The following is a 23,646-nucleotide window of genomic DNA, read 5'->3' on the forward strand; positions in this document are numbered from 1 at the left end:
GAGAAACCTTCACTAGCTTAGTGCCAGTTCTTCTTCATGCCTCAGCATAGCTCCCTAGCCTGTGCGCAGGGATAAAGACTCAAGCTGGCTTCCATCAGGGATCAGCTAAGATCCACCTTCCCATAAAGAATATCCCCCAGAATGCTCCAGGAATCTGGCCTGCTCTGCCAGCAGTGGCCACAGAAAGGAAACTGGAGGCCAAGGAAGAGTGAACCTGGTTCCCATTAACATTCCTGCCTTTTCCCTGTCTGCGGCCTGGCTTTGGGTGAGGACTGTGGCCCCTCCCTGCCTGGCGTCTACTCATTTTAACAGATTGATTCAACGATTAAAAAAACCCCTTCTGTTTCCCTTCACCCCTCAAAGCTTGCTGCAAAGGAACATGCTGCCTTTGATGGTGTAGGTCAGGCAGGAGATTTGGGTAGAAAGTGCAGAGATACCATCTAGTGTTCTTCAGTAAATCCTTGCCACAAAAACTGATGCGTCCTCCCTATGCATCTTTGTAGCTCCCCTACCCACTCCACCTGGAATCTCACCTATCTGCACCTACATAGTAATGGTACTGGGAATGCCCACTGGTTTGGGTGGGCAGGGCTAGAAATTATTACATTTAAATGCGGCTAAAGCCAACACAGCGCAAAATAGCTGTCGATGTGCAAGATCAGTAACTCCAGCTCAGATTCCTATATGTGTAAGGTTGGTTCAACTAGCCTAAGAGCTCTTGTTCACACTTTTCAGGCTAATCCATGATACCCCTCCTGTTTTAGCTAAGGTTTACTGAATAGGGCAGGAATGAGTACATGCAATACACACTTTGGAACACTAAAGAGAGCTCAGGTGGGAAAGGAAGGAGGAATGAGCTAAGAAAATGAGATGTTCGGTCTTTTACGTTTGGGAGTTGGTGAAAATAAAGAATCCTGGGTCTTCCATATGTGGTTAGATGAGAACTAACAGGACAAAATTCCATTAAGTAAGCTACATCTAGAGTGAAATTCACCCCTGTTCTGAGAACCTGACAAGGTCATTGCACCTACCTACTTATATGGCTCCCATCATGATAATATCTGAGCACCTCATATCCTTTTAAAATATCTTTATGCTCACATCCCCCCTGTGTGGCAGGACAGGGCTGTTATCCCCATTGTCCAGGTGGGGAACTGAGACACAGAGAAGCTGGGGGACTTGCCCAATGTCATACTGGAAGTCTGTGGAGGAGCAGAGAATTTCATGTCCTAAGCTAGTGCCCTAACCACTGGACCATCTTGTCACACAAGCCCCACCTCAGCTCTCCAAATGAGGCTTAAATGGGGCTTAAGCGGCGCATAAACTCAGTCCCGAGCCCCTGCACGGGGTAAATTTCACCCTGCACGAATGTTAAGGCACTTTGAGGCACTCAGAAATCTGAGATCACCAAAATTGAGCTTGCACAGGCTGCCTGAACTCTGCCTCATTGGGCACAAGTGTACTTACAATACCACCTTTCACCATCTAAGCCCAAACTGCCTTTTAGTACATCACATGTTACTTTGGTAGTCAGGGACCCATGTTCAGCATTGTTCTCTGCACTGTGTGTCAGTCAGAATCCATCCAAGTCATGTATATGGAAAAGTGCACAGTAAGCTGTATGTAGGCAGCCCACCAGCATAACATCATGGGGTAAAGACGAGAAACTTAGTGGAGTGTGGTCCCACCTAGCTTTGAGGCTAGGATACTTTTGCAGTTTGCTGCCGCAAAACCAGGGTATCCACTGAAATCGAAACCCGCTTTGCATGGAAATCTGTATGTGTGGGCAACACTATGCGCATATGCATTTTGCACTGTGAGCTTGTTTTCGATTTCAGTGGCTCCTCTAATTTCCAGGCTGCTCAAGAATCAGCTCTCCAAGCAACTCTGACTTTTGGCCTCCCCTTCCTTGGAATGGATGTGTTACAGGAATCATCCAAAGTCCACTGAAGTAATTGGAAAGATTCCCATTGACCTCAAGAGGCCTTTCGATACAGCCCAATAGATGATCCCGTTCAGGGGATGATGAGGTACTTTATAGTAGCTGAGGCAAGGGCTGCAACATTTCCTCACGTGCTTCTTGTACAGTCACTGCTTAGTTAGCCACACACACATGCATAGCCTGGCCTTCCTTAACTGAGTTTAGCCAGCAGAGGAGATGGGTAAGATGTTCTGCAGAGGCACAGGAACCAGCATTTTCTTACAGAGGAAAATGGGTTTTTTTTTGGTTTTTTTTTCTTTTTTTCAGGCTCCATGTTCTTAAAAAAGGCTGCCCCGTTTTTTCTCAGAACTTTCCCATAGAATTCCCCTTGGGGCAAATGAAAGTCTAGACAATTTCTGCCTAAAAGGTGAAAGTTTCAGAGAGTTATTCGTGCATGGGAAAAGGGGGCTGTAGTGGAGACTGTTATGCACCATGCTGGTTGTGCCTGCTGTTATAGTGCCTTTCAGCTGGGGATCTTGAAACTCTAACGTTCATTCAAAGCTGGGCTACAGCTACACAGTGCATTAGTCTGCACCAGCCTGCTGTGTGCGAGCTGGCTCTATGGACCCTACTGGCACGCACCAGAAGTTCCCTACTGCACATGAGCGTAGCATTGTTTGAAACAGGACTACGTTAACATGCACTAGGGCAGCGGTTCCCAAACGTTTTAAATGGAGCCCCCCTGTCGACTGCTGTGTAACAATTGCGCCTTCCCCTGAATCTCCCCTACTTTCAGAAAAAAAAACAAGGCCTACATATCATAGGCAGAGTTTGACTGCTTAATTTGGGGGGCTGCAGCTCTGGAGCCCGATGTGACTTGCCAGAGAAAATGGTGGCAGCAGCGGGGAATCGCACGTTGTCAGGATTATCCTCGGGCAGCAGTGTGGATGCAGCTGCCGCCTCCGTGAGCCTGCAGAGTGGCAGTGGCTAGGGGAACATGCCCAGCAACGGTTGGGGGGGTTGCTGCTGCTGCGGGAGGCAGGCGGCGGTGGCGGCCGGAAGTAGCGCTCTGAATAGAGATGGAAACAGCTGCGCAGAGTGTGGAGTTGGACTGGCTCTGTTCTCTGCTCTGCCCGCAGTGCTGGGCCCGCATCTGCAGCAGCCTCCCCCCGCCTCTGCTCTCTTCCTAAGGGTCCCCCACCCCCAACACCTGCCTGAGGCTGCCTGTTTGTGGCGCTGGGGTCCCCACTGCCGCCTGGCACCGCTCTCAGCCTGGCACCCCTCACCCAGCAGGGGGAGATGGCTCCATCATCATAAGTTTGGGGGGGCACTGTCCTCTATGCCCCCCAAACTCCACCCATGGTGCCCCCCCAATCCATCTTGTGCCCCCTTGGGGGCCCACCCCCCAGTTTGAGAACCACTGCTCTAGGGCACTTGTAGCAGGTGCCAGCAGGGCCCATACAGGCCAGCTAGTGTGTGACACGTTGGTACGGACTAGAATGAACACCCCAGAGGTGTCTGCTAATGCAGTGTGTAGACAAGTCCTAGGACACCTCCCAACCTCAGCTGGAAGTTAGGAAAGTGTCATTGTCCCTTAGTGGGAGAAACAGGCCCAGCAATGTTAACCAATGGCTTGCCCAAGCTCACACTGCTTGTAACTGGCAGACTCAGAAACAGAACCCTGGTGTCCCAACTTCCAGGGCGAGAACATTAGCTTCGTCAAAGTCACTGGGGCAGTGGAGATTTGCAGCACCTGAGAACTTGGCTGACTGCTTCCCACTCTAACCAGACTGGAGGGAAGCTGCAAACCTGATAGGCTGAAGCAGCCCAGTTATCTTGCTCACATTCTTCACAGCGGTTTTCTACCACATTTGCTAATTAGCAAAGGTGTTTGGGTGTAAACAAAGCCCTTCCTTGACTCCCCATAACCCATCCTTCCCTCCTGTTTAACCCAGCAGTAATGACAACAATTATAAATATTTATGCAGCACTTTCCATCTCAGGATCTGAAAGCCCTGACACATGAGTGAATGACCCGCCCCTCCCTGCCCCCTCTGGTATAAACATCTCCATGTGGCAGACAGGGAAAATGAGGCACGGAGGACTTACATAATTAGTTCTGAGATTCAAAGGCATACATCATGATGCAGTAGACAGGGAATTATGATTCTATCCCAGGGAGAGTCAGGAGGGATGGACCAACTTTCTGTTCAAAAGTGCTTCCTAGATCTGCAAATGGAGGGGACTCTCGGCCAGCAGATCTCCCCATTCTTATGTGGAAGGGGGTTCAGCCATGTCTATGGCACCATCCTGCTCTCTGGACATAGGGTGACCTAATTCCATGCACCCTGGGGTCTGCATGAGGGAGGTGGTGCAGAGTGGGCAGGCTCGGAGGAGGAGTAGAGGGAGTGGGCTGAAAGGAAAATGGTCTGGAGGCTAATAACCAGGCCTAGAAGACAGGTGACTTTGGTTCCATTCCTTGCTGTAGCCAGGCTTAAATAATTCACGAAACCAATCTTTCCCTCAGTTCTCCCTACCTGAAAAGCAGGGCTAACTCCTGCACCATGGGAGGTGGGCAATGAGGGTCCATAATGTTTGTCAAGCACTTTGAGATCCTTGAGGGAAGGAGTGAGGCACAAAGTAAAATGAAAATAACTATGTTCAGAGCAAAGGAAGCACAGAGAATGCTGGGCGAGTATGTTTCCTTCGAATGAAATCAGCTTCCCAAGGCTGCTTTCATGTGAAAATCCTCCTTGAAGAATTCTCTGCTGGAACAAAATGCTCCAGAGTGACATATGGGAGAGTGGCAAGGTCAGAGAGAAGGGGGAGGATACAGCGATCAGATGCATTTTTCCTTTGAAGCCCCCAGTACTGGACGCTGCTGGAGACAGGAGACCGGCCTGGCAGGATCATTGGTGTACTCCGGTCTGGCAGTTCCCATTGCCTGTTATCTTGTTTCCTGCACTCAGCTCCCTCACCTGCCAAGAAACCCTGATCAGCTGCTTTTATTCTCCAGTTCAATTTTTATAAACCAAAAAAAGGCATTCTGGGAATGAACCAGCAATCTCTCCAAAGGCCCCCCATGTACCGGGGCAGGATTTTTGCCATACTGAAAAATGAACTGCTTCAGTCACAAAGTGATGAACTCTGCCGGGAAGCCAGTGCTTTTTGCTTTCCTGGTAGCGTGAGACTTGTTTGGATTAGAGATTCCCCCCACACCACGCACGCAGCTTCTTCTAACAAGAGGCTGGCCTTGTGGTTAAGGGCAAGGATGCAGAGGCAGGAGGACTGGCTTCTGTTCCCAGTTCTGGCGCTGTTTGAGAGCTAACTATTCTACTCATCTGGATTGCCCAGGGATGCTTTTGTCATGCTCTTGTCATAATAGGGCTACTGTGTGTTCACTTCTGGGGCACCACAGCGTCATCAAGGGCTCCAGGCTCCATGTAAGACAGAGCTCCTACTCTGTGCATGGAGGAGGATGTAGTAGTGCTGTCTACCTGGGGCCGCTCTGGGTCAGCTGCTTCCTCAGTTTTGAGCTGATTGCTTGCCCACATTTTTTGCCACGTGCGGGCTGGTGATCTGATGTACTCATTGCCAGGCCCAACTGTCTTTCCCATTTAATTCTATTTAATTCTTCTACATAAAACTTAGGTATGGCGGCAAAGACAAAAGCAGTACCTCTTTCTCTCTGCTTCTCAATGCTGAAAGGAGGACACACGCACTCTTCTATCCCCCTGCTCCAGGGCCTATTGTAAGAACCCATCTCCCACCTACCATTCCTCCTGCAACGGAGCCATTTGCTGGCCTTTTAGAATCACTTGCTCCCTTCCCAGATGAGTCTGATAATGGAACAGTGCTGGCTGGCCCCAGTTCCCTGGCCCTGAAAGGGGAGACCACTCTGTTATAGGGAGACCGACAGCTTGCCAACACCCCATAGAGGAACATGGATGGACTGGAGATGAGCTGAGTCATTGCATGGTATGGGCAGCCTGTTCAGTGAGTTACCCATGAAGCCTCATTCTAGGTGAATGGCCCCCTGCCTCCCTGGGGCACCACTGGCTCTGGGAAGTACAGTTTGTAACTTCCTGGGCTGAGAGGAGATGAAGCCCCTAGTGCACGATGAAGTGCGGCTGTGACTTCAGTACTGGATGAATACAGAGGAGGGGGCAGCTGGGCCATGAGGGAGAAAGCCTGGGTTTCAAAGAGGTGAGAAATGGCAGAAGCCACACAGGGTGAGCAGGGCTGCAAATGTTTCCCCTCCAGGATAAAAGCCCCTTTGAGAAAGGCAGGAACAGGGAGAGACACACAGACTATTAAACCCTCCTGTGGTGAAGCAGGGAGCTGAACCAGGCTCTCACGTGTCCCATCCTGACGTGCTGTCATCCCCTTGATGGTTTGCAGCTAAGCACTGTGTAGGCGTGGGTTCTCTGGGTGTCTTTGGCTTTCCTCCTGGTTGCTTTCCGCACCCCATTATCAGTAGGCTTCAGCCTGGCCATGAAAAGCTGGCTGGGGCTCCCTCCAGTAGCTGTCGCTGCCTTTCCAAACACAGTCTGACAGCAGTGATCAGTACTCTGGAGCAAACATCTGAAACAACGTTCAAGCAGGTGAAAGCTTGCAAAGTATTGAGTTAAATTGTAGAGTCCAATTTCTGATTATTTCATAGGCCCATTGGAGTTGCTACACTAGACACAGCCACTAGCAGAGGCAGTCTGTGTCAGTGGCCAATGCCTGATGCTTCAGAGGAAGGCAATATCCCCAGCTCCCAGAATGTACTTGGTCAGTTGTGCAGTGTTCCTTCCTGACATTTGCAGTGATCAGCTGATGTTCTGAAGCATGAGACTTGATTACCTCATCCTAGAATTTCCTTTGGATGTGCTGAGATTTCTTGGAGACCTCAATTGTGACTGTGACCTGGGAGTTACAGTAGATAAGAAGCTGGATATGAGTCAGTAGTGTGCCCTGGTTGCCAAGAAGGCTAATAGCATATTGGGCTGCATTAGTAGGAGCATTGCCGGCAGACTGAGGGAAGTGATTATTCCCCTCTATTCAGCATTGGTGAGGCAGCATTTGGAATATTGTGTCCAGTTTTGGGCCCCCCACTACAAAAAGGATGTGGACAAGTTGGAGAGAGTCCAGTGGAGGGCAATAAAAATGATTAGGGGGCTGGAGCACAAGACTTATGAGGAGAGGCTGAGGGAACTGGGCTTGTTTAGTCTGCAGAAGAGAAGAATGAGGGGGGATTTGATAGCAGCCTTTAACTACCTGAATTACCAGGGACGATGGAGCTAGGCTGTTCTCAGTGGTGGCAGATGACAGAACAAGGAGCAGTGGTCTCAAGTTGCAGTGGGGGAGGTCTAGGTTGGACATTAGGAAAAAAGTTTTTCACTAGGAGGGTGGTGAAGCACTAGAATGGGTTACCTAGGGAGGTGGTGGAATCTCCATCTTTAGAGGTTTTTAAGCTGTGGCTTGACAAAGCCCTGGCTCGGATGATTTAGCTGAGGTTAGTCCTGCTTTGAGCAGGGAGTTGGACTAGATGACCTCCTAAGGTCCCTTCCAACTCTAATCTTCTATGATTTCCAGCAAAACTATACCATCTTGGTGAGCACCAGCCTAACGACACACAGTCACGAAGGTGAGTGGGGGAGGTGATGAGAGAGCCCACTGGCCCCAGTTTCACATTCTCACCGTCAGTGGCTTCTGGTTTTCTGCAGTGAAAGAAAAGCTGCTAGGCAACTCTGCTGTGGGAGCCCAGGGAACCAAAGCAGCTGAACTTTGGTTGGCTGATTGTTAGCTTGCTGGGTTTGGAGTTACACTGTTGTTATCGTGTTTGCTTTAGCCGCTCCCTGGGGACAGGTGTGTACTGTACACAGTTACCTGGAAGCAGGAACAGGTGGGGTGAGTGGGAGTTCACATTCTGAACCTACCACGTTACAGTTTAAGCTGTTGCATGACCCTGAGCCTTCTTTATTTTCCCATCTGAGTGACACGACTTGTTTTGTAAGCATTCACCCAGCGGAATGGTTTGCAAAAGAAGCAGAAGTGTGTGTGTGCGCCTTTTTCATTTCTGGGCAGTTTTTGAAACATGGCGTTGCTGTAAGACAGATCAGACTGCTGGTGTCACAGTTGGCACTGACAAGACACTGCTGTGAGGAAGCTTGCAGTCCTGGAGTCTGAATTCCCACTCCCATGCCCCTGATGAGAGTGCCCTCTCCTTTCTGGAATTTCAGCTGTCTGTGGCATGGCAGAAGTTCCACTGTCCAAGTCTGAGACAGCTCTAAAGATATTCTCAGTGCAGTAGTGTTAGCTGCTCATCAATCTGGAGTCCCAGCAGCCTCATATGAAGGCTCTGCTGTGAGGAAGATCACCCTGCCCTGGTCACTTCCAAGGCCAGCTGATAGGAGGGCACTATTGTGAGGAAGATCACCTTGCCCTCTAGTCAGTTATGCAGAAATTAATGGCATGGCTCTAATTCTTCCTATCCTCAGTTTTCATTTGGTTAAATGTGTGACCTCACAATCTCAGCATCTGTGACATCACAACTAGTTACCATGGTGATGTGATGTCAGAAGTAAAAATTTCCCAAGGCCACATTTTGCCCCAGATTGCTGAATGACCAATTCCTGTCAGAGCAAAGGAGAAGCAAATAATCTATTCAGGCGAAAAGAAAAGAGCTCTGCTGTATGTGAGAAGTGCTGACCTCATCTGGCTTTTGACAACAGCTCAAGCCCAGAGAGTGACTATGGCTCACAGCGACACTGCAGCCTGCCCGTGGACAGATCTGGACCTCTTCCAAGTAACCCAAATGACTGAGCCTTTCCTCAGTTTTTAATGATTTCCTATGATGTCCTGCGGGACTATTGTGTTCATGAAAACTGCTGTGTGTGTCCCCTTTACTCTCATTGCTGAGCAGTTTTTGAAAAGTTCAAGCAATGTTAGGGGCTGGCCCAGCCTTGGAGGATGAACTCCTCGGTTTATCCAGGGACAGGCATGGGAAGTGGCAGCCCCTCCCTCATCCCTCACTAATGTGCCTTCACCCAACCTGGGAGGGATGCCTTTAACAGGGTTAGGGGCTTCCATAGACTATTGGTATCCTTGGCCTCTCTGCTGAAACTGCCCAGACATGAGTCTGGGTAATAGGCATTGATGGCTTTGTGGGGGGATGCTGGGGAGTGGATGGTTTGGGAGCCACCCAGCTCCCCCACTGAGCCCTTTCTGGCGACAATGGCCTATCTTCCATCACTTGAGGATGTATGTGTGTGTGAGAGAGACAGAGACCCTCATTTTGACTGATTCAGGAGTGAATCAATGGGATTATCCGTTCAGGCCCAGCAGCACAGCTAGTTCTGGGCAAGACGCAGGTCCCCCCTCTCCACGGAGTTTACAACCTGCATCTGAATTACAAAGCCCCTTTTGCAAGCACTCACACACTCTGCCTGCTATGTCTGCAGGCTCCGGGCAAGGCAGTTGTGTCTGCTGTGAGTGTCGGAAGGTTCTTGCGGGTCACTTTATTCCCAGTGCTTGTGTGCTGCTGGAGGGGGTGTCAAGTATGTGTGGGTCTGCTTAGGTGTATGGTGAACTGTGCATGTGTAAGAGAAGGGGCTGTTTATATGGGCTTGAGAATGCCCTGCAGGTTTGCAGCCAGTGTTGGTATCTGCTTGTTGGCGCATGTCTGAGCTTGTGGCTGTGTTCCTGCTTGCTTACATACCTAGCTTCTGATGTAATGCTCCTTACAGCATTCAAGCCTGGAGTGACTTGTACTGTGTGCGATTTCTGCTAAACAAAGAAGAGTTCAAGCTGGCCTGGAGTGCTGCACCCTTGATAAAGAAAAGGCTTAACCCCCTGCTGACAGTAGCCAAGGGTTTGAGCTGTGCCTGCATCTGCCAGCAGCTGAGTGTTACAGAACCAAACCCAGGAGGGCTATAATTCAGAGCTCAGTGGTGCCTGCTAACTCTGGAGACCTCCGTACTGGGTCCAGAACCAGAACTTTCACCCTGGTCATAAAGAAGAGAAGCTGCATCAGTTCAAATGCAAACATTTTGCCCCTGACCCCACGATCTGGGATGACTCCAGCTTGGCGCCATCTGTTTTTTTCAGGAATAGCCTTTTGAAGCTTCCCTCCTTTCCTAATACCCAGCTGGGATTGACATTCGCTTTCCCTGATAACTAGGATTGGTTCAAACACCCTGGCTAGACAGTGGTTTTTTTTTTTTTTTTTTTAAATCAGAGCAATTTGTATGAACATTTTGTAAGGAGCTGGGTGGAGTTCTGGGAGAGGGAGGATGCTGTTGATCAGGTGCCTGTGGCCATTTGATTGTCCAGATGCTGAGTTGCTCTGGGAGACCAGTTCACTAGGAGGGCTGGGCAGTCACTCTGAGGGGAAGTTCTAGGGTATTCAACACTTGGGGAGAGAGGGGTGAACTATTCCAAGACACATTACAGAATCAAGTGCCTGGGGCATCCAGAACTTGTGGGGAATGGGATGTCATGGGAAGTCAGACACTATCAGGAGGAGACCTCCAAGGAAGGTTTCTTGGGGGAGGATCAGAGATACTGTGACATTCCAGGAGCCTGAGACATCTCAGGGCATCAGGCACTTTGGAGGATGAGGCTGTCTGAGAGCAGACAGATAAGGTATGGGATGTCCTGGGGGAATCCTGCACTCAAGGTGGGCAGATCAGACACTAGGAGGCTCTCTGGCTCAGATATTCTGCAGGACGAGATGCCCTGGGATAGATTGATCACTCTGCTGGGGCAGGGAGATGTCCTGGTGACCTTGCCTCTCAGGAGGTAAGACATAGTGCAGGATCCTGCATCCTGGGCTGACAGGCTCCCTCCAGGAGCTGGATCTGTCAGCCTGGATTGCAGGACAATGCCTGGTTTTTAGCAGGAGCGAGGAACCCTTCTCAGAGGGGGGCCATTTTCTTTCCCAGTGTACCCATTCAGCCTGAGAGGGTGTCCTTCCTCTGGAGGTGAAGGAAGCCCTCTCTCCTTCCCCACTCTGATGGCTAATTATCAAGCTCCAGAGGCCCCAGGCCTGGCAATTTGGAGATCTTTCTCTCCCACTCCATCCCCAGTACCAGACCGCAGATGATCTACCTAACCCCCAAAGAATCCCTTTGCTTTCCAAATGGGGCTTGATTTCATTAGCGCCAGTTCCGGACAGGGCAAGGGTGCCCTCTGGTTGTGTGTGTCAAGGGGGAAGCCAATGCGAGGCGTCTGAAGCAGGGAGGAAGTGTTGCCAAGAAGAGAAGGCAGGCATGTGATTCTAGGCAGCCATCCAGGCCTCACGCTGGGCCTGCTCAACAGGATTCTTGCTGGAAACAATCAGCGTGGCGCAGGAGTGTATCGTGCCAGTTCAGTGCACTAATCGACACCAGACGTGTGGGGAGACTTCTCTTCGTTAGCTGGGCCCGGCTGGAATGCCATTCACTTCAGGCACAGTGGCAGTGTCCACACCTGTGCAGGGAGCTGTCCCCCCTGTAAAGGGATGCTCTTCAATGATGCATCCGATTTGAGGTATAAAATATAACCTGCCACAAAGCTGGACTCATCAAAGGGCCCGGACTTAGTCATAGAATTTAAGGCCAGAAGGGCCCACAAGATCATCTAGCTTGTCCTCCTGTATCTCACAGGCCACAAACCCCACTCAGCAACCACACAAAAAGGCAAGCAACCAAAACTGGACCAAAGAATTACAGCCCACAGGAGACCAGACTGCTTTGTGCCACAGGCAGAGAATAGGAGGAACTGAGGTGCGCCAGTCCTCAAGGTCTCTCTAATAACAGAGAAATGATTAAATAAGATAAACCCAGATCATTCTGGCAAGTGACCCGCACTCACATGCTGTAGAGGAAGGTGAAAATCCCCCAAGGTCACTGCCAATCTGACCTGGGGGAAAATTCCTCCCCGACCCCACCTATGGCAATCAGTGAGCCACTGAGCATGTGAGCAAGAACCAGTCAGCCAAGCACCTGACAGAGAGAATGCTTGGTGCCAACTCAGAGCCCTGGCACTCCCCCTGGTCACCTGGCACGAGCAAGGGTTTGCCAAAAGCTACGATCCTAGTCCCTTGGGCAGAACGAAGACTAGACCCCCAGTCTCCTGAGTCACAGCCTAGTGCTCTAGCTGCTACCCTGGTAAGTTTGAATGGCTAGGTAAGAAGAAACAGTTGGGGTTTTCAGTAAGTTTTACCCATGAATTTTGAAACAGTGCTGAATGTGGTTGGTCCTTGGCAACACCTGCAATTAAGCCATACTCAGCACCAGTTGTGCTGCACCTGCTCACATATCCGGCACAGCCCTGGGTGGTTTTGTAATACAGCTTTGGCTTCTAGAGCAACAAAGAGTGGGGGCTGTTTGTGCAGCTCTAGATGGACAGAAATGCAGAGGGCTTTGCGGGCGCTTGACTGGGTCCCAAGTGATGAGTAGTTTCAAAAACCAGGAATCAGGCCCCCAAAATCATAAGAGAACAAAATAATAAATTGTGGGCTGAGTTTATTTGCCTTTCCGTCTCTGAGCCTTTCCAGAGCACTTGGTTTACATTTTCCACCTTTTCTTCATGAGAACTAGAAATGGACTTATTTTTGTAGCTGACCTTCTCACAATTCTGAAGCTTTACGATAAACAACAAAATCTTGAGAATTGGTAACACTGTGAAGATGCTTTTTGTTCTGTATGCAAATAAGAAACAGGCCTCTTTCTAGATAAAGCACATTGTAGTTGTAGCCCAAGGTTAGGTGTCTTTGTTCTTTTGCACGATACCAGTGGTTTATTGGCTGAAGCCCAATGGTCTTCAACCCAGCCTTGGGACGTTGTAATCCAGGCTCCGATCTGTCCCTCTGTGGCATTTCTTGCCCTGTATTTTGTTTAGCCATCTTGTAATTGTAAGGGTTTTCTCATGTGAGTTGTAATGTGGCGGGCATTCCTCGCTGCTTTTGTTACTATTTTGAGGAAAGCTGTTTTGCTGAGGTTTGGTAAATGTCAGGGTTAGGTCTGACAGCACATACTGGCCTGCTGCCTGCTTTTCTTTTTTTCCCCCAAGTGCATGTTGGCTTTCTAGAGGCTTTGATGTATGTGTGACCAAATGGGCAGCTTCAGATTCTATGCCAGGGCCAGTTTATTTAGCCACGTCCTCGCCAGCAGTGGTCGAGACCAAGATTTTCAAAAGTGATCAGTTTATTTCGGAAAGTGCTGAGCACCCACCTGCTGGAAATCAGGGATCTCAAGTTGGGTCCCTGAATATGGAGATGCTCAAAAATCCCTCGTCACTTTGAAGCATTTTGCTTGTGAATTCATTTGTTGGGGAGCGCCATGGCACAGGAGACTTTGGTGAGAATAATCTCCATGGGGCTGAGTGGGTGCATTGTGGACAACACCTCTACCTAGGAGAGTTGTCCATGTTACATAGTATCCAGTAAGGTTGCATCATGGTTTTCTTTTAGGTGCTGTTCTGTGGTGGTGGTGGTGGGAGTTGCATAGAGAATGGTCAATTCATCCTTCAGACCTGCCTGCTTTGCTGAGTTTTCATGATTCATTTTCAAACCCAGGCACGGGCTGCTGCAGTCTCTACCCCATCCCCTTTTTGAATGTTGTATTACTGGACGAATCTGACACCTGAGACAGTTGCTGTAGGTGTGTCAGTGTTCTCAGTGTCCTTCTAACTGTGGCATCACAGAGGCAAAGTCTGGAGAGGATGGAAATATTTGTGAGTTGTTACACAATTTCTTTCTGGTGTGTTTGCAAATAATTAAGGTGATTTTGACCCACCTGGTTATCTGATCTTTGTGGCATGCACAGAGGTTATTGATTTCTTGGTGTAACTGGAAAGGCTGATTTCTCATATGGGTGTGTGGTTTCTGATATACAGTCTGTTAGATACTTTAGGTGGGGTGCCTGATTGTATTTTGCTGAAGTATCAGAGAGCTGGCCCACTGATTACTTTACTGTCCTGCAGAAGCTTGTATTTGCTTTTGTTCTTTAGACCTTCCTAGATAATCCTGGAAATGTATGTAGAGATCAGAGCAAAGAAGTTGGGAGTATCATGGGTAGGTACTGGAAAAGGAACGGGAGTCTGCAGCTGATTTTCATTTCAAGGAATAAAGGGGGCATGGACATTGCGACACCAGTTCAAACCAGTGGCCTGTCTAGTCTGGTATCTGCCCCGGCAATCACCATTTATTATTGGTGTCACATGTAGTGCTTAGGGGCCCAACCAAGATCAGGCCCTGTTGTGCTAGGTGCTGTACAAACATGTAATAAGAAACATTCCACTCAATTGAAGAGCTTATGATCTAAAAAGACCAGACAAACACGGGGATGGGAGGGTAAAACAAAGGCACAGAGAGGGGAATTGACTTGCCGAAGATCTGAAACAGATCAGTGGCAGAGGTGGGAATAAAACTGACTCCCAGTCCAGTGCTCTACCCATTAGAATACCCTGCCTTTCTAAAGAACTTGTATAATGCCACAGGGGAAATGTCAGAACCAGCAATCCTGTGGTCTGCTCTAACTATTGCATTGTGCTGCTGTGCTCCAACTCTCCATGCTCAGGTTAGCAGTGGAACGGGCCATCTGGTTTAAATCTCTGTTGATGTGTTCAACTAGACAGAAGTCGATTTTGTGCTACAGGGCAGTTCATGTTTGCGTGAGTTATTATTCCAATGTAGTTGAAGCCCTCTTTACTCCATGCTGGGCTCAGGATCACAGATTCGTGCGGGTGGGCAATCTCTGACTATAATGGCATATGTCTTTGGTTTGTTGATTATGGGAACAGAGATTAGGTTGAATCCCTGTCTTAGGTGCCTGCAGGTATTTGGTTTCATGATGAACAGCAGAATGTCATCTGCGTAAAGCAAAGTTCTCTTCTCTTCTCCTTCTATATTTGTGCCTTGCTATTGTAGATCATACGAGGCACGGGGGCCGATTGCTGAGGCAAAGCACAATGAGGATAGAGATCCAGAGCCTTATTTTTGTCTTTTATCCCCATTGTTCTTTGCATTGGCAAGTAACTCCTTGGCCAGGTAGATATGCAATAACTCATATACTCCAGGCATAGACGGCATTGTGTCTCATATGAAAGATGCCTATGGCAGCCCAGTGCCCCCTTAACTCTGACTGCAGGGAATGACCCTGCTGAATGACTACTGAATAACCCACACCACTTCCTGCAGCACTGTTTTCTCTATAGGATTCACATTCAAGTCCTGTAGAGACCAAGCCTACTTAGTCTGTTAACTTTACTGAGCTCCCAAGGTGGGACAGCCACAGACATGCTGAAAGGTTCCTGTCGAAACCAAACTGCATCATGCAAGTCCTTAGAAACCACCTCCAAAATCCAGGCAGTGAAGTAATAAATGAAGCGTTCACTGACGTTCCAACAGAAATGAGTCTGAACTAAAATCTGAATGCCTCCGGCTCTGGGGATCTGGATTAGAACCTCCCATCTGGCTCCTATTTTTAAAACAGGCTGAGCTAAAACTGGCCCTAATCCTTTGTACTTTGGAGGAGTTTGGATCTGGATCTGGATCCAGACCCAAACTTCCATCTTAAATTTTAGGAAGATGTGGACTGGAATATTCAGCAGCCTCTTGGAGATGCTGTCTCAAACCATTGTGTTGCTCTCCAGGAGGCTGTGAACTTTGTACTATCCAAAGAAAACAACTGGGAGACCAGCTGGGCTCTAATCTGGGTTGTGGCACCAACTCACTATGCACTTCATTACCTTTGCGCTTTAGCTGGAAAAGGATTAGAAACCCACCAGTGCACCCTGCCCCAGCCAGATCTCACTGAGATGGTGCCTCCGGGCTGAGGTGCCCATTGGAGAAAGCAGTCAGCACATGGAGCAGGAAATGTTTTGTGTTCAGAGCTGTCTTCCATGCCAGACTCTGCGCAGAGCTGCCTCCTTGGCCAGTCTAGACAGGTTCCATGCTGCACCCATTGCTCCGCTCCCTTTGTTGTTCAATTCCAAGAGAATAATGTGCACATTTCTTTTCTTCTTGCCTGGAATTCAGGGAATGTGACCTCTGACTTCACTGGATCAGATTTTGATGCCTGCCCTCCCCCACCCCCCTGCCTAAACTCAGGAAGTGCAGTGGAAACAGTCTGCAGATGGATGGCTTGAGGAAATCCATGTCCAAATCCTTCCTAGTTCTTGGGCTATGTTAGATGAATTGCTTGGATTAAATTAACCCCATGGTAACTGCAGGCTGATAGGCAGGCTTGAGAGGAAACTGATCCTGAGGAATTTAGGAGGGGAAGTATGGCTTTATGGCTACAGCACCAGGCTGCGAGTGAGGAGATCTGAGGCTAAATTAATCCACTGAAGACAACTGAGTTACACGGGGGAGAATTTGACCCTTTGGCTCAATCCTTGTCTCTGCCATGGATTTGACCTGTGATGTTAGGCAGTTTCTTACTCTCTGTGCCTCAGTTTCCTGTGAAATGAGGATAATGATACTGTCGTTGGACAGCAGTCCCCTCCATGACTGCTTAGCCCAGGCTATGACTCAGGGATTCTCTCTATAATGAAATTGGGCAGCACAAGGCTGCATTAGTCAGTCTGGGGGCCAGAATGAACAGGGTTCATCTGTGTCCGGCAGCCTCAATAAATAATCCTCTTTATAGCCATTACAACCGAGTCCTGTCTCTACTCTCCCTCGAGTGACCTGCACACACTTCACTTGGGGTTTTATGAGGCTTAAATCATTATTGCTTGTAATGGGCTTTCAGATCTTCAGGTGGAAGGTGCTATATTAGGGCAAAGCATTGTTAATAATTTAGCACAGCTAATTCCTCCTGATTAGCATGCAGGTCAAACCTAATGTGACAAACTTGAGACATTTCCCATTTCCATTCTGAGTTCATCAGCAGCTTCCTCATGGTGTAGGAGTTTGCAGGCCTCTATTCCATTGGCTAGGAGCTGCGTAAGGGCCCAGAACACTCTGAAAGCTGTGGTATTACAAATGCATTGTTCCCACTGGATTCATGAAGACAATAGGCTCTGCTGTCATAGGTCTAGCTGGCTTACTGGGCACAGCCTCACAGCATTATTATTAATGATTTGTATGGTCATAGTGCCTAGCAGCCCCAGTCATGGCCCAGGACCCTGTTGCGCTAGGTACTGTACAAAAACAGAACAAAAAGGCAGCCTCTGCTCCAAAGAGTTTACAGTCTAAATAATCTAGCTCAGTTGGTTCTCCACGGCTCTCCAAATTTCAGACAGGCTAACACAGCTTGTGGATCCTGGTACCAGCACATGGGGTCTGGAGGACATGAGACCGATGTCAAACATGCTATAGTTCAGTAGCTTTCTACATTAGCAGAGCTCAGAGGTTTCTGAAGGGGCTTCCCTTGTCTCCCCAACAATGTTTTTTCCTTAAAAAAACCAAAACCCCAACCCCCATAATTTTTTTCTTTTATATGTTCTCCATTTCCCTGCACCTTGTGCATGTGAAATGTATGCTGGTGAAAAGAGAGTGCAAAGATGGTCTAAAACGTTACCAGATCACAGTGGTGATACCGCTTGGTACCTAAGTGACTATGCAACACACAGTGCAATGGCGAATTGGGCCCCTGGTTTCTTAAACATCTCCATTAATGTTATTAATCTTTCAGAGGAAACTTTAAACACAGAAGCTCCCATCCTCTTGGACAGACACCTGTCAACGATGGTCTAGATAATGCTTGGTCCTGCCTTAAGTGCAGGGGACAGGACTAGAAGACTTCTCGAGGTCCCTTCCAGTCCTACGATTCTATGATTCTTCTGCTCTGGGTGGACATTAACAACCCTGTTATGCCTTCATTATTACTGATTTATTTTTTTGTATTAGACAAGTCCTTTGGGCTCCATTCAAAGATCAGAGATCCTCAGGGAGTTGTTAGGTTTCTTAGTCAAATTTTCTTCTCCCAACAGCTCACTTATTTGTGCAGTGTACATTTTGCTGTAACTGGTTCCTTTTTGCCACCCCAGATCCAGTGACTGTGTTTCACTGGTGCTGTACGTAGATAGATGGAGGGGATGAAAGTTGCTACAGGAATGTAAATTATTCTTAAGGTTATGGTCTGGATTAGATAGCAATGGAGCAATCCAACTAAGTTCCAGTATGTGAAAATGCAAAGGTGTCCACACGTGGGCTGGAATCCAGTGGGCCTGGTAGATTTACTTGTCACAAAGAAATTCTGTATGGCAGCCCTGGAAGATTACAGTTCGCTGTTCCTTTAAGAGCCCCCCTCCTTGGTTGGAGCTCAGTGCTGAGCAGCCATTGGTCCAGCCCCATTCTAGTCTGAGAATGCTGCCCCTGCAGTTTCTATGGGGACAGGCTCCCATTTAGTTTTGAAGTGGGCCTGAGTAAGGGAAGCTGGAGTTTCCCTGCCAATTAAAGGCACAGTTCCATCATTAATTATTCTGTCTCCCTGGGGCTGGTGGTGGCCAAGGTATTTGGCCTGGCAAAAAGAAGGAGAAGCTGGAATTCTAGTAGGATGCAGCTGAGCCTTGTTCACCAGCTGCCTGTCTGAAGGCCCCCGGGGACTGGGAGGGCAGCCATGAGCTGTAGAGTTTGGGATTTGAAAACAGCGGCCAAGGCCTAAGGAGCGATAACGTCAGCCTTTTGCAGCTCCTCCTTCCTTCTCTGCTGCACAGCGGCTTTTTCTGTGAAGGACTCAGAACCGGAGGCATCATTTCAGTGCTTCCCACCATCCTGTCGCTGCACCCCCACCTCACAATCGCACTTCCAGCCCTGTGTAACCTCCCCTCCAACTGGCCTGCTCTGATATGGGGTAATAACTCCACCCCCCCAAATTAGTGGAGAGCCTCCTGGGACAGGGGGCCCTGTCCCTCCAATCCTGGCCCTGGGCCACTGGGGGAGTGTCCTACGAGAAATGTACACGGGAGACCCTGCACCCGAGTTCTTTCAGTATAATCGTCTCAGACGTTTGTGCACGAGTGTGTGGGTGCATGTGCAAAGTGCATACTGGTTGCAACCCGCTCAGTGCAGTTTCTAGCAGCTGGTTGACTGTGGACTGATTGCTGCAAAGTGTAGCACACGCATTACACCAGATGAAACCACTGAATGAGGCAACCTGCTAATTTTTAAAGTCCACCTGCTTTGGCAAGAATTAAAACCTGGAATGATCACAGTGCCTGTGCTAGTATTGCTACTCATCTCAAACATGGTGTTATCGAGATAATCCTGCTACCTGCAGCTGTAGTAGGGCTTCTCAGAGCATCCAGATGTCTTGCAAGTGGAGATATTGAAGGAGCTGAAGGAATACCCCAGTGTTATTCTGAAGATGGTCAGCAGGTTTAGGGGAAATGCTCTGTGTGAAGCCAGTGGTCCTCTAGCCATACCACTTTGAGCTTTGATCCTATCACAGTGCTGACAAGCTAGGCACAGTTTGGCTGGGTCAGCAGTTGGTGGGGCCTGCTCCAAAGAAAGCCCAAGTGTCGCAGGGGAGGTGTGGATGGCTGATCAGATGCTAGTCTCCTCTCTGAGTCGGTTCTGAACCAATGCCCCAGCCTGCTGGCAGGGGGTTCTGGAAGTGCTGTCTTTCCAATGTGAGGTAGAACTGAGGACTGCTCCTCCCTGTGTGTGTCTGTAGGGATCGCAGACAATAGAGGGACGTTAACCCTGGTAATCTGCCTAAATCCCAACTCCATTCCCTTCTTCTTCTTCTTTAGCGTATACAGAGGCCTGTTGGGTTGGGGCCCTGTTCTGCCAAGCGCCGTTACCTCCATTCTACCTCCCTGAAATCCCCGCTGCAATTCCAATGGAATCCAGCGTTCCCCCCTCCCTGCCCTCAGCTGGGGTGCAGGGTTGTATGTTCTAGTGCACCTTGTGGGCGAACAGAGTGATCCTTATCTGTATCACTTACCAAGCTCCCAGAGGGGTTGTGAGGTTGTGGGAAGTGTTTTGAGACCCTTGGGTCAATGGTGCCTGGAGAATCAATTCCCCTCTCCCCCAGGAGGGGCCAGTCTTTGATACAAGACAAGGTAGAGGACCTTTGGTGGTGAAAGCATGTGGGTGAACTCCAGGGCTGGCTGAGTCACATTCCCTGCGCTGGGGAGACTGAGCTCCATTGATGGAGCATGGTGAGGGTGTGTATGCTGGGACATTGAACTCTCGGCAGAGGAAGGGGATGTCAAGTGTTGCATGACCTCATCAGGGCTCTCCGTCGCCTTGATGCTTGGATCATGCTGTTCTTCTTTTGCCCATTGAGTGGCCAGGCAGAGACAGCTGTGGAGTGTCAGCCCTTTGAAATAAACAGTCCATTCATTCCACAGCTGACCTGCAGGACCCCGTTGCCCAGAGTGCCCCCTCTCACAATCATGGAACACAGCCCCAGCTGTTCCTTCCCCACACCACCCGCCTCAGCCTTTCTCATTCCATTGCTTTGTAAGTAGCCTTAGAAATACAGAAGCCGCATTAGCTACCCACACATGGGAGTATCTTTAATGCAACAGCTTCTTGGCTCCATCCAGAGGATGGAAATCTGTGATCCTTGCTCAATTTCATGGATCTCAGCTGATGTCCCAGATAGCATGGATGGGGCACTGTGGAGTAGAGGCTCATGCCGCTGGAATCCCAGCTGGCAGTGCCAGGGCACTGCTGTGAGGAAGCACATGCATGCTGCTGGAGTCCATGCTATCATGTCTAGAGGCTGCTCTGTGGATGCTCACAATGCTGATGTCCTTTTGGGGGGTGAGAATATTCTAGTTAGCGTTTTACTGCAATATCACGGGGCTCGGTGAGCTTAGAATGACCAGAGTTCTGTGTGGGTAGGTATGTATGCATGTATGAGCATGCTGTGTCAATACTAAGTAGTAGTATTGCTCATTTGTATCCTGTATCTACAGAATTCCCGTGCATGTTTCTGCACACACTTGTGGGTGCATGCGCAAGGATGTGTGTGTGTGTGTGTATGTGCAGGTGATTACATTTGTATGCATGCATGTTTGTGCATTTGAGACTATGTATGAAAGGCAATGTGGACAGAGCACTGGACGGGGGAGTCAGGAGACCTGGATTCTGTTTCCAGCTCTGCCGCTGACCGGCTGGGTGAGCTTGGACAAGTCACTTCCCCGCTCTGCGCTTCTGTTTCACCTCCCACCTTTTGCCTGTCTTGGCGATTTAGACTATAAACTCTTTGGGGAAGGGCCTGACTCTTATGTCTGTGTGCAGTACCCAGCACAATGGGGTCCTGCTATAGAGCTTCCAGGTGCTACTGTAATACAAATAACTGTAATATTTATTATTTGTTGGCTTATTCCAAGTCTGTGTGTATCTATAAGAACGTGTCTCAGTCTGTATCATGGCACATGTGACTTTCTGTGTCTGCATGGCGTTGCTTGCATGTCTGAGGGTGTTTGTGCATATGTGTCCGTGCAAGTGAGTGTATGTGATTGTGTCTATGTGTTGGTGCAGGTGTGCACCATCTCTGTGTTGCTGAGTGTGTGTGCAGGGCTGTGTTTGTGTCTGAATTGGGGCTTTTCTAGGAAGATTAGAACTGAGCTAAGGGCAAACTAGCTGTGTTATCCCTGTGTAACAGGTTTCCAGTGTTTGCCCAACTCCCCTCCCCCGTTAGCAGGTGTTGATCCAGCCTGGAAAGGGTTACGTGGGTTCTGCTGACTCATTGAGGCAGGGTGCTTGTTATCTCCCTCCTCCCCAGATATAAAGGAAGGTGGAAGTGGCTCTCTAGAGAGAGAAGATCTATGGTGTGGGCTGAGCAGGCCAGAGAGAGGAACCCTAGGAGCAGCCAGTCTTGGGGAGAATGCTGAAGCTGAACTTTCTGTTGTGTTATCATTAACGTTCATGTTAATGAAGCCAAACCCCAAAGAGGGGTAAGTTTGGGCTGGCTACAGTGTGAGAGCTGTGCCTGAGCTCAGGTTGGGAATGGTCCCCCCCCAATCTTCCCTCTCAGCAGGGCCCACTGCAGGACTCCCTACCCACATTGTCTCCTCACCCCTCCTTTTCTCTTGTTATGAAACTGGTGCTTAGTGCGAGAAAGGGAAATTAGAGAGAAGAAAAAAAAGTCTCAGCTTTCCGCAGGGATTTTCTGTCTCCAAAGGATTCCCGCAACTCCCGTACTGGGTTCTGAAGCTGTCTGGGCTTGTCTTCACTACAGGGTTAGCTTGCATTATCCACACTTGAGTAAACTCCAGAGCTAGCCTAGCTCGAGGGAGAGTGGCCACACTGCACAACAACACGAGAGCTGCCCAGCATCTTTGTATGAGCTGCCAGAGTAGCTGCATCCCCACCACATTACTAGTTCTAGCATCACCCACGCTCAGGCTTCAACCCATGCTGCCCCTGATGGGCCACCTAGCTCGAGATTAAAGCACCACCTAACTCAAGCCAGAGATTTTTGTGTGTGCGGACAGAGTCAAGCTAGGGGCAACTCTTGAGTTATACCTCAAACTTATTCTACTCGGAAGGCAAGTCCTCCAAGTGACATACATGTGGCTGTGGAGTAGATAGATGTGCACATCTGGAGCACAGAGAGGTCCTTATCAGGTGCATATACAACAGTGCATATGTGATACACTCACAGCTCTGCATATGTAACTCATATTGTTCAGCAGCACGCATACTGGTACAGCTGTACACATTTGGCACACAACCTGGTACAGCTGTATATATGTTTTAAAGTTCAAAGTTTGTTTCCATATTTTTAAGTGATTTAAACTGGTTCCGCAGGGAATATTGCGGCCCCAGCTCTCAATCAAGAGACAAACCCATGAGATGCATCATGTCAGAGGTGTGTACAGCAAAGAAAATACTTTGACTAGCAGACAGAACAGCTCCTCCAAGGTCAGCTCAGAGTTGAAATCCAACTCCCTCCTCACCTGGATATCAGGTGAGTGATGCTAAGGTAGCATAATAGCTGAAGGCATCCCTATTTAAAGGCACCAGGAGTTTTCTGATGAGTTTGTTCTATCTCCAGTAAAAATGTAAAAGGTCATTTTCTACCTCTGATGCGAGAACATTATATTCCGAGAACCATTAAACACTCTCTTGTTTGTAAAAGCTCTTTAGAAACTGCGCTGTAAATTAACACGATGTTTAACTCTGTTGCTTGTGCACTAGCATCTTCAGGATGAAAGTTCAACACACAAAATATATGCCTTCCTGTCCCATTGCAGGTGTCTGGCCCTGTTGAGATTATTAATAGCTAACTGCTGCTGGACAGTTTGTGTAACAGCAGCAGGCACTGCTATATTGTAGGGCAGGTTTGTAGATATATTGGGCCAGAGTCTCTCCTGTTCTGGCACTTGGTGACACTCAGGCAGAATCTGGCTGTAAATGACTATCTGAGAACCACAGCTGGTGTAGGAACCCTTGGGGACCTGAACCAGCTGGTATAAGTTAGAATAGCCCTTAAACAGCTCTGAGTTATACCAGAGATGGGGCGGGCTTTACTGGCTATCTGACTGTTCATCACCCTGCTCCCCGATCCCAAGCAGATTTTGGCACAGGAGACAGTCCGACCCACTGCCTGTTTGTTTTGAGGCTAGGTTAAGTGCCAGAAGGTTGTCATTTGTAGCATATAAATACACAGAAGCTGGAGAAAGTTGAGATTTTGGACCGAAATTGCCTGACTGGGGGCATTAGTCTCCTTTCACTTTTACTGGTGTAAATCAGGATTGATTCCACTGACGTCAGTAGAATTAGACCATGGTCTGAGTGGAGCAAGGGCAAAGAAAACCAGGCTAAGAGTCCCTGTTGCTTGTGT

The 23,646-nt window shown here is 48.8% G+C and overlaps 1 protein-coding gene across 2 annotated transcripts in view; it reads left to right on the forward strand.

Moving 5' to 3' along the window:
* The first annotated feature begins 20,587 nt into the window (after positions 1-20,587).
* Positions 20,588-23,646, forward strand: part of CIMAP1C (ciliary microtubule associated protein 1C) — a 107,650-nt gene continuing 104,591 nt past the window's right edge. For both annotated transcript variants that reach the window (XR_010917393.1, XM_067534679.1), the window contains exons 1-2: positions 20,588-20,615; positions 22,611-22,770. The gene's annotated coding sequence lies outside the window, so the exon portion shown is untranslated. The remainder of the gene's footprint in view (positions 20,616-22,610; positions 22,771-23,646) is intronic.

The sequence above is a fragment of the Emydura macquarii genome, unplaced genomic scaffold (assembly GCF_026122565.2).
Source record: "Emydura macquarii macquarii isolate MOO-44397 ecotype Brisbane River unplaced genomic scaffold, CSIRO-AGI_Emac_v2 contig_3451, whole genome shotgun sequence".
Classification (NCBI taxonomy): Eukaryota; Metazoa; Chordata; order Testudines; family Chelidae; genus Emydura; species Emydura macquarii.